Genomic DNA, 8,028 nt, shown 5'->3' with positions numbered 1-8,028 from the left:
AGACTAGGATCCATCTTGGGCTGGCTGGCTGAAGGCTGGCTGAGAGAGCTGCACTGCTGTGGGGCACAAGCCCCTCTTGAAATGATCATGCAGTCAGATCTGGACTCCCTCCACGCAGACTGAAGGTGTAAAAAGGTGAACAAACCATATTTTGTAAACCTATGACAGTCTCTGCCGTGTCTCTAGTCTCCAAAGGAACACAGACCTGATGTGAGTGCCTGGAACCCTATGGGATGTTGCTACCGCTCGCCAGAGGGTTGGGGTGGCACCCAACCTTTGTAAGAGTATATTGGGTGAGGATCTGTCAGAGCGAAAGGCCTGTAGCTCAGATGTAGAGAGCTCGCTTTGCGGGCAGGAAGTTCAGGTTGAATCCCTGGCATTTCCGGGTAGGACTGCAAATGTCCCCTGCCTAATACAGTGGTACCTTGGTTCTCAAACGCCTTGGTTCTCAAATGCCTTGGTTCCCCAAAACCAAAAACCCGGAAGTAAGTGCTCTGGTTTTTGAACGTTTTTCGGAAGCCGAATGTCTGATGCGGCTGTTGACTATTGTTTCTGGGGCGCCTGCACCAATTAGAAGCTGTGCTTTGGTTTTTGAACATTTTGGAAGTCAAACGGACTTCTGGAACGGATTAAGTTTGGCACTTTTGTTTTAGCTATTTATTTTGCGTTTTTGAGGCTTTTTCGGTTAGTTTGTTTTTGTGACTGTGTGGAACTCGGTTCAGCTACTGATTGATTGATTGATTGATTGTATGGCTGCGGAAATGGATAAAAGCCCCCAATCCAGACCATGACTATCATATGTGCAGGTAAGAAAAAATAATAATTTAAATTTTTATCATCTACAATACTGTCTTACTTATTTTATAGTACAGTACATTGATTATTGCTTTCATTTTAAGGATCAATGGTCATTAGATAGTAAAATTCATGTTAAATTGCTGTTTTAGGGGTTGTTTTTAAAAGTCTGGAACGGATTAATCCGTTTTGCGTTACTTTCTATGAGAAAGTGTGCCTTGGTTTTGGAACACTTTGGTTTTGGAACGGACTTCCAGAACGGATTAAGTTTGAGAACCAAGGTACCATTGTACCTTGCAGAAATGATACTAGTCAGTGTGGATCATGCTGGATGGATGGACAACTTCGTATATTCTGCAGCACAGCTGGGGAATTGTGCTTTTTCCTCAAATCGTGCAGGTGCTCAAACTCTAGATTCAAGTCAGGGTGTGTGTGTGTGAGTGTGACTAATCTTAAGGCAATTTAATCCTTTGTGCTTTCATCCAAACTACTGATTTATCTCTGTGCCATTTTGCAACACATCGTATGCAAACTGTCTCGAAGATTCAGAACCTTCTTGAAAAATTAATGCCATCATGCGAGAAGGAAAACACACTTTCAAATGTCACATTACCATGTGGGAGAGGAAATGTGAGGGGAGATTCATTAGCAGTAAAACTCTCCTCATCAATAATATTTAGGTTTTTTCTTTTTTCTAAAAAAAATCGCTTTCAATGTGAAACGTCTTTAAGATGATGCTACCTGTCATATCAAATAAATTGCCTCGGCTTTTCTTGTGATTTAGCCTGGTGTACCAAATTGTCAGGTGGAATATCATTGTGCGAGACAATGGTGAGGAGACTCCAGCCTAGTTTGGCCCACGCGGCTGCTTCCCAAAAAACATGTGCACCTGCCTTGCACCTGATGTCATAAGGGACATCAGGTGTAGGGCAGGTACAGATGGAGCTACAAAAGGAAAACTGGCAACTGAAAGCAAGCTGCCAATTGTTAGGACTGACAGGGAGCCCCTGTGAAATGGCTCACAAACATCAATAGACCATTGCGGGGGATGCATTCTTAATTGCCTGGCGGAGCAGAAAAGTTTCCAGTAGGAGTTAACGCCCGTCACACAAATTTTAAAGTGTGTTTTGCATCACTAAACATTATGGGAATAGTTGACATCGAGTGATTGAGGCATATAATTGTCAGCATCGCCCTTGAGCCAGTGTACCAACTGGACTCATGCACTACAGCCCCGACTGGGCTAGGCGAGCTGGGTAGCACTGCCAGAGACCTCCTTTCCCACAGGAACAGGTCACAGTGCTGTGGACTCACAGCTTGGAGCTGAGAGCACCGGATTCACTGTCTCAATTATACAGTCGTTGCGCAGCAGCGTTTTGCAGAGTCTTGCAGAGTATAAACCACTCGGAGAGCAGCTCTGTAGAATATCTTCCTTTTATTCTATTGCTACAGCTATAATACAAAACTATATACAGAGCTACAAATTCTAAGCATAAATCAATGCTATACTCTGAGTGCCTGCAGCTGCTCTTAGCAGCAATCTTATCTATAAACACGATCTCTTGCACTCTCTCTCCGACACACTGACTGACTCTCTCTCTCACACACACAGAGACTGACTCACTCACTTGACTAATTAAGTAGAGAGCAGTACATTGCTCCTCCTCTCTGTAGAGTCAGCAGAGACCTCAGGAGATTCTCAGGAGATTCTTGGGTATGGGAGGGGTGAAATCTCCTCATCAATGACATCATCCGTGCAATACTCTTCTTTAATTCAGCAAATGAATCAGAACCTATGGGGAAGGGGGCCATTTTGCAAGTTTGTTGTGGTGCCTAAATTTCATTTTCAAACTTCATTTGGAAGAAACTGAATTTCACTGTTGAGTCCGAGCCAGCTACTTAAAGAAGGAAATGTTGAGCCATTTCTTTCGGTGACCTGTTCATTAGCTTACACGCTGACACAAGGACTTGTGATGCCATCCTGAGATTCTGCAAACAAGGTCCTACGCCAACTTGATTGACGGAAACCTTTTGATTCTGCCCTTGGGAGCCTATTCCTGCAGATGATTATGTTCAGGCACTATTCTGCCTTCAGCCTTAATCACACCTGCTTGACCAGATGCTGAGGAGAGGCTTGAAGCACATTCATAGGCGACAGAACGTGCTTGCTAATAACATTTTGAGCTTTCTCTTGAAGGGTAGAATTATATTCATATTGTGCACATTACAATGCCCTTTCATTTTATCATATACTCAGTCAGGTGGCTGGTTGGGCTAGGGAATGTTTTGTGGGAAATGAACACCAATGACTTAATTTCAAATGCTTTTTTGACTGGTGCCCATTCAATCTGAGTAGGAAGAAAAAACATTTCAGCCTTTCTGTGTCTCTGTGTGTGTGTCTGTGTGTAAATTATAACAGCATATTAGTTAGCAGAGACACTGGCTCCTATGTGGTCCACCTTCAGTTCTATGCAGTGCTTTTCCCCCTAAACAAATGCTTAGGGGTACTCTCATTTTCCTACTCAGATTGAAATACTGCCCCTCAATCAGGCCAAACTTAGATTCACAAAATGTTTAGGGGTATGCGTACCTGTGTATGTCCCCAGAAAAGAAGCACTGGTTCTATGAATACAGTGGTACCTTGGGTTAAGTATTTAATTCGTTCCGGAGGTCCTTTCTTAACCTGAAACTGTTCTTAACCTGAGATACCACTTTAGCTAATGGGGCCTCCCGCTGCCGCTGCGCCACCAGAGCACAATTTCTGTTCTCATCCTGAAGCAAAATTCTTAACCCGAGGTAGTATTTCTGGGTTAGCAGAGTCTAACCTGAAGTGTCTGTAACCTGAAGCCTCTGTAACCTGAGGTACCACTGTACTTGTTCCATGTCATCTGGTTTTACCTTGTGCACAGTTGACAAAATGCAGAGCAGAGTTTTCCCTCACCTCATTTGTGTTGAGTCCAAGTAAGTACAGAGTGGGATGTATTAACTGTTAGGTAGCAGACAAAGTAGTGTCCCAGTAGTGATGTATGGAAGTGAGAGCTGGACCATAAAGAAGGCTGATCGCCGAAGAATTGATGCTTTTGAATTATAGTGTTGGAGGAGACTCTTGAGAGTCCCATGGACTGCAAGAAGATCAAACCTCTCCATTCTTAAGGAAATCAGCCCTGAGTGCTCACTGGAAGGACAGATCCTGAAGCTGAGGCTCCAATACTTTGGCCACCTCATGAGAAGAGAAGACTCCCTGGAAAAGACCCTGATGTTGGGAAAGATGGAGGGCACAAGGAGAAGGGGACGACAGAGGACGAGATGGTTGGACAGTGTTCTCAAAGCTACCCGCATGAGTTTGACCAAACTGCGGGAGACAGTGGAATACAGGAGTGCCTGGTGTGCTCTGGTCCATGGGGTCACGAAGAGTCGGACACAACTAAACGACTAAACAACAACAACAAAGCAGATACATATGTTTTATCACAACGTCATCAAAATGATGAACAGCCCCAAATTTCAGCCAGGTCGTATTCTGTACACAGTTGATCCTCATATTCTTTACAAGGCTTTGCTATCGCAGAGCCACCTTCTCCACAATGTTTTCTGGAATGGTGTTAGCCCTACATATTGTGGACTCTGCATTAGTACCAAAGTGAGCATCTTTCTCTCCCCTCTCTGTGAAGGCTAACAGCAGCCCGGAGAGTGGAAGTGGGTGGGTTATTTTGTCAGGACTTTGGTGGAGAAGAAAAGGGTTAAACCCTCCACATACACTGTGGTCTGGATGAAAATCGCCCCCTCCCCACTTTCACTATTAATTAAGAAAAATAATCAGTGATTTGCCTCTATGTGAGCAAGGTTACTTGGCACCAATTCTCTGCTACTAATGAACTTAGGGAAAAGAATTATTTTCTGCCCCACATCACTAGGGTTAAGCACTGTGCCCCTGTTGTTTTTATTCTGCTTCCATATACAGATAGGATGTGTCATGTGTGTAATATAGAGTTATAGCAATGCAAAAAGGTGATTATTGACAACCTCTCCATATTACTTTATCATACGTTTAGAGTCTGGCTCCAGGAGAATGGTGCATAATGCAATTATGCCTCATTCAAGGTTCCTCATCACTGGCATATAATGGATGTTTTGAAAACTGTAGGCAGACTATATTGTTTCTTTGAAATCTCTGGACATTCTCCTGTGTAGACATTTTTATAGGGCCAGGTGTTAGTAGAAGCAGGTGCAATAGCACAGAGCTAGTGATTTGTATAATGTTTGCTATAATATTGAATCACATTCTTCAGCTTTATATTTTGCTATGCCAGGCAAGATATTATTCCTCGCCTTGCATTTCTACATTCAAAGCACCTTGTCATTTACCTCATGCTCAGGTACATAAAGTCTCTGGCATATACGCATGAATTAATAAATCATCACTTGAACTACCTTTTGGTTCTTCAGGGAATTTTATCTAACAAAATAGCGTTAGCTGTGGGAATCTTGATTTGAAATCAGGATTTGAGTAAGAGTGATGGGCAAATCATGCTTAGCAGCCTAGTCTACCTCTCTGTAGTGCAGGATAAAGTAAGTTAAAATATGTGTCACATCCTCAGCAATTTGGAGAAAAGGCAGGATCTAAATATCACAATGGACAAACCATCGTTCTGTTAAAAACAACAGCCCGCTTACAGTTATTTACAGCTGTGACTCCAAGCACAATTTAAGTCTTGTGCTGGCTAAGCTAAAAATTGTTTACCTATGCATTGTTTTAATGACCCGGTTCATTTCTCAATCATGCCCTTGGCCATTCTGTCAGAAGCATTAGCAGGCCATTACTGTGCACACCAAGGCCACAAGTTTATATTGGGAACCATAAAACCAACCGGCACGAGCGTAAATTCAATTTCTGCTCTATAGTCTTTTCTTCATTTACAACAGTCACACGACACAGGTCTGCGACTCTCAGGCAGCAAAATAAAACAGACCCTTCACGTTCCCCGATTTTCCAGGAACAGTCCCAGATTTACAGATTTACATCCCGGTTTCTGATTTGATCCAGAAATGTCTTGCTTTTCCATAGGATACGCCTACTTTGGAGAAATGTTAGAGGGTATGGAGTTATATGACCCACGAGCCAAGGAGATAAGGAACTATACAACCTATAGAAGACATCTGAAAGCAGCCCTGTATACGGATTTTTTTAAAAAAATGTTTTATGTTGTTTTTATTTTTATTTTTTTAATAATATTTATTAAGAGTTTAAAGATTACAAAAAGAAAGAAAAAGAATTAAACATGACAATATAATAAAATACAAAAACAAAAACAAAAACACTACATGAAACATTGAATTAACAAAACAAAACAAAAACAATTAAAAACACTTCCAATATTTTCAATCTTAACTTTCATTCACTTGTTTCATTGACTTCCTCATGCCTCCCTTTTTGTATTCCACTTCAGTTAACTGTTTCAGCAATTCCTTTCCATCTTCCTCTGTTTTCTGTCCTGTAATTAATCTTAACATATTCTAACCTTATTTTTTCCCTTTAATACATTAACAATCTATCTGTACCTAGTTCCTTATAACATTTCTGCCAAAGCCATGTAACTTCATTCCACCATTTTTCTATAGTTCATTAATTTTACAATATTTCTGTAAATAATCTTTAAATTTTTTCCAATCTTCTTCCACCAACTCTTCTCCCTGGTCTCGGATTCTGCCAGTCATTTCCGCCAATTCCATATAGTCCATCAACTTCATCTGCCATTCTTCCCAGGTGGGTAAATCTTGTGTCTTCCAATACTTCACGGTGAGTATTCTTGCTGCTGTTGTTGCATACATAAAGAAAGTTCTGTCCTTCTTTGGCACCAATTGGCCGACCATGCCCAGGAGAAAGGCCTCTGGTTTCTTCAGAAAGGTATATTTAAATACCTTTTTCAATTCATTATAAATCATCTCCCAGAATGTCTTAATCCTTGGGCATGTCCACCAAAGGTGAAAGAATGTACCTTCAGTCTCATTACATTTCCAACATTTATTTCCGGGCAAATGGTAAATTTTTGCAAGCTTGACTGGTGTCATGTACCACCTGTAAATCATTTTCATTAAATTCTCTCTTAGGGCATTACATGACGTAAATTTCATACCTGTGGTCCATAACTGTTCCCAGTCAGCCATCATTATGTTATGTCCAACATCTTGTGCCCATTTAATCATAGCAGATTTCACTGTTTCATGTTTTATGTTGTTTTTATATGTGCTGGAAGCTACCCAGAGTGGCTGGGGCAACACAGAGTACAAATAATAAAACTGTTGTTGTTATTGAATAGGGCGTCCCTATTTTCATCAGAGAAATGTTGGAGGGCATGAATAAAATGCCAGAATAGACTATATCACTTCAGGATGCATGGGGTTTTTTTTGGGGGGGGGGTTGCTACCCTAGGGTTGCCATATTTCAAAAAGTGAAAATGCAGACAGAAAAGTTGTTGAGGGCAAAATAATGGGATTCTTGTGGGAAATTGGCAAAAATGAGACTGCCAGCATCCCAGACATTTAGCTGAATTCCGCCCAGACTCTGCTTTCAACTGCAGTATTCTGGATATGTCTGGGAAATTCTGGACGTATGGCAACCGTATCAACCATATCATTACATGCCCCTGAAGAACCCCTAACACATAGTCAGCAGTTGTTCATAAGGGGTGGCTGGCTAGAGGTAATGTCATCATTGTAGCAATAGTTGAGCTACTAGCTACTAGGAGGCAGCCATGCTTCTGAATCTCGGTTGTTGGCGTCTAGTTGGCCCCTGTGAGAACAGGATGCCGAACTACAGTGGTGTGATCCATCTGAAGGCTCCTCTTATGTTCTTATGCTAGGCTTATCAGGATATTGGGGCAAGGCGAGGCAATGAGGATACAGCAGGGGTAGGCAACCTAAAGCCCAATCACCTTCTCAATCTGGCCCACGGACAGTCTGGGAATCAGCGTGTTTTTACAGGAGTAGAATGTGTGCTTTTATTTAAAATGCATCTCTGGCTTATTTGTGGGGCATAGGAATTTGTTCATATTTTTTTTTCTTTTCAAAATATAGTCCGGCCCCCCACAAGGTCTGAGGGACGGTGGACCGGCCCACAGCAGAAAAATGTTGCTGACCCCTGGGATACAGCAATGGAGGATCTGGATGGCTCAGTTGGCTAGCGCTGATTTACACCATGGTTGCAGGTTCAGTCCCCTTATGGGACAGGTGCAT

This window comes from Podarcis erhardii, assembly GCF_964252035.2.
Source record: "Podarcis erhardii genome assembly, chromosome: 9".
In the NCBI taxonomy this organism is placed as follows: Eukaryota; Metazoa; Chordata; class Lepidosauria; order Squamata; family Lacertidae; genus Podarcis; species Podarcis erhardii.
This window is presented reverse-complemented; position numbering follows the sequence as displayed.